The sequence below is a fragment of the Podarcis pityusensis genome (assembly GCF_964106645.2).
Source record: "Podarcis pityusensis genome assembly, chromosome: W".
Classification (NCBI taxonomy): domain Eukaryota; kingdom Metazoa; phylum Chordata; class Lepidosauria; order Squamata; family Lacertidae; genus Podarcis; species Podarcis pityusensis.
In genome coordinates this window covers 36,878,905-36,882,565 of record NC_138045.1, presented here as the reverse complement: position 1 = coordinate 36,882,565, position 3,661 = coordinate 36,878,905, and the positions used below count along the sequence as shown (strand labels likewise).

Below are 3,661 nucleotides of genomic sequence, written 5' to 3'. Positions count from 1 at the left end.
GAGGTTCAAGTCTTACATGATTGCTGCATCCATAGCCCTATGGATGCAGCTTCCCCACAGCAAAGCTTTTCTGAAAAGCAGAGAATTACTTTATCCTCTTCCAACCATTTGAGGAGTGTTTCACATAAATGGCTTAGCTCATCTCGATCGGATTCTGCCCCACGTGGCAAACTTGGTACGGACTCCACTATGAACTTTTTTTAAAAAAATGATATTTATTAAAGTTTCAAAAAAAGGTTACATAGATAAGAATAAAAAAAAATAGAGAAAAGAAAAATACAAAATACAAAAGAAAACAATTAAAAACAATTCCATCTTTCCATCACTTATCTTTCATTTACTTGTTTCCCGGACCTCCTCATGCCTCCCTTTTTTGTATTCCAGTTCAATTTATTGGTTCAGCAATTCCTTTCCCTCCTTATTTTATCCTGATCTTTAATCTTAATATATTATAGCATTGAGTTTTTACGTATTGAAAATCTAATTTTTCCATATTCTTTTATACCATTACAGCTAGAAACCACTTAACTTCAATCCAACATCATTCTAACATTCATTAATTTTACAATATTTCTGTAAATAGTCGTTAAATTTCTTCCAATCTTCTTCCACCGACTCTTCTCCCTGGTCTCGGATTCTGCCAGTCATTTCCGCCAATTCCATGTAGTCCATCATTTTCATCTGCCAGTCTTCCAGTGTGGGTAGGTCTTGTGTCTTCCACTGCTTTGCAATAAGTATTCTTGCTGCTGTTGTAGCATACATAAAGAAAGTTCTATCCTTCTTTAACACCAATTGGCCGACTATGCCCAGGAGGAAGGCCTCTGGTTTCTTCAAGAAGGTATATTTAAATACCTTTTTTAATTCATTATAAATCATCTCCCAGAAAACCTTAATCCTTGGGCACGTCCATCAAAGGTGAAAGAATGTACCTTCAGTTTCTTTACATTTCCAACATTTGTTATCGGGCAAATGGTAGATTTTTGCAATCTTGACTGGGGTTATGTACCACCTGTATATCATTTTCATAATATTTTCTCTTAAGGCATTGCATGCCGTAAACTTCATACCTGTGGTCCACAACTGTTCCCAGTCAGCCATCATTATGTTATGTCCAACATCTTGTGCCCATTTAATCATAGCAGATTTCACCATTTCATCCTGAGTATTCCATTTCAACAGCAAGTTATACATCTTTGACAAAATCTTAGTTTTGGGTTCTAACAATTCTGTTTCTAATTTTGATTTTTCCACCTGGAAGCCGATTTTCTTGTCCAAATTGTATGCCTCCATTATCTGATAATAATGAAGCCAGTCTCGCACTTTGTTTTTTAGTTTTTCAAAACTCTGCAGTTTCAATCTATCTCCATCTTGTTCTAAAATTTCCCAATATTTCGGCCATTTGACCTCCATATTGAGCTTTTTCAGAGCTTTCGCTTCCATCGGAGACAGCCACCTTGGGGTTTTATTTTCCAATAAGTCCTTATATCTTATCCAAACATTAAACAAAGCTTTCCTGTCAATATGATTTTTAAATGCTTTATGTGCTTTGACCTTATCATACCACAGATATGCATGCCATCCAAATACATTGTTAAAACCTTCTAAATCCAAAATGTCAGTGTTTTCAAGAAGCAGCCATTCTTTCAACCAGCAAAAAGCTGCTGATTCATAATAAAGTTTGAGGTCTGGCAGGGCAAATCCACCTCTTTCCTTTGCATCTGTTAGTATTTTAAATTTTATTCTAGGCTTCTTGCCCTGCCAGACAAATCTAGAAATATCTCTCTGCCACCTCTTGAAACAGTCCATTTTGTCCACAATTTGCAATGTTTGAAAAAAAAACAACATTCTAGGCAATACATTCATTTTTACCGCAGCAATACGACCCAGCAGTGAAAGCTTCAAATTCGACCAAATTTCTAAATCTTTTTTCACTTCAGCCCAACATTTTTCATAGTTATCTTTAAATAAATTCCCATTTTTTGCTGTCATATTAATCCCCAGGTATTTCACTTTCTTAACCACTGTTAAGCCTGTCTCATTCTGAAACCTCTCTCTCTCCACTGGTGTTAAATTTTTCTTTAAAACCTTGGTTTTTAACTTATTCACGGACTCCACTATGAACTGCTCCTTAAGCATATGCCTGGACAGGAAAAGCTGCTCAGATCTAACATGTTGGCTGTATTCTCTTCAAGAGAAGGCTCGGACCACCCAGAGTTCTTTGTAATAAACCATTTATGCATGCAGCGTTAGAAATGAGCCACAGTGTTGTATAAACCTTGGTCTTTATTAGGGCTACATCAACAGAAAGAGGGGTTTGCCACTAGAAAACAAGTAGATGTGGAACAGACTTCCACCGGTGAGTGGTTGGCTTTGGTTTTTTTACAAGGCAAATTGCAAAAAGAAGCTGCAGGTTGTATTATCATAGATGACTATGAATAGCCTAATCATGAATAGATGAGTTCACTCAACATCAGTCTTTTCTCAAAGCAGCAATAGAACTAGAACAGAAATGAGATATCGGCACAAAGCAATGTGGCAGCAGCAGACATAGCCTCCAAGCTGTTCTTCAAACGTCTACAGACCTCAAAAAATGTGAGCTGCAAAAACCTTAAAGCAAAACGAAGCTGAAACAGTACAACTGGACTATAAGGAGGCCAACTGGGAAAAAGTGAAATTGCTAACTGTCATATTGAAGTCATATATACTGTACTTGGTGTGTTCTTTGGCGTTCACTCATGTTTATGAAGGCCACATTAGACTATGTTCAGGAACACCCATGTCTTCACATATAAATTGGATGATACTCCTTTGGAGTGAGTTTCCCCCTACAAATTGGGCAAAAGTTAGCATACCTAAGAAAATTGCTGAGGCACTGACTACAGAAGATGTGGCCACATGTTGTTGACACTATAAGCCGTCCGCTTTGCACAATCTCTGCAAAGCTGTCTATGCAAATTCCACAACTCAAAGTGCCTGAGGATCTTGCAAATTCCCTCCTTCCCACTTCTCTGGGGAGCTTTCTAGTGGCAAGAGCACCACTCTGTGTGTGTCTGCTATCATCACCACCACCACCACTAAATATGAGGCTGTCAGACAATGGTTGACGTCTGAACTCTCTATCGGGCTGCTGCCCACTCTCTCCAACAAGCACAAGAGAATCGTCTTGCGTAAGATCAACAACTAGAGGTTCTGAAGTTTCACAAGTGAGGTCAACTACTTCCACATCCATACTTCTATCATTAAGGCTGTGTGGCAGGGAGGCGGAGGCGGAGGCGGAGGAGGAGGGGATACAGGGTTCAGAAGCAGTTCCCACCATCATCTTGTCCAGAGTATGAGGAGGTCTTGCGGAGGTGTTGCGACTGCCCCTCTTGCTTTTGCTGTGCTGGGTTGCATTACATTCTGTACTTGTTGAACTCATGATGCACAGGGATGGGAGAGGCACAGGCTGCAGAGTACTTGCTTCCCCCTTATCTCCGTGTGCTGCTCCCTGCTTAGTCGCCAAGCAATTCTGTAATGTGGTAAGGATGATCATGAATGCTCTCTCTAAAGCAACTTGATGCAACTGGTGACGCTTTGGAGCACCGTGACTTTCTTAGAGTTGTCTCTTTTATAGCAGGTACTCCGAAGCTGGGAGCAAGTTCAACACCTTGAGGAGTTAGGG

The 3,661-nt window shown here is 39.7% G+C and overlaps 1 pseudogene across 1 annotated transcript; it reads right to left on the bottom strand.

Moving 5' to 3' along the window:
* Positions 1 to 2,782: 2,782 nt before the first annotated feature.
* On the bottom strand, positions 2,783 to 3,453 carry LOC308467602 (E3 ubiquitin-protein ligase RNF4 pseudogene; annotated as a pseudogene). The gene has a single exon. The product of its transcript is annotated as an E3 ubiquitin-protein ligase RNF4 pseudogene (transcript).
* Positions 3,454 to 3,661: the final 208 nt, after the last annotated feature.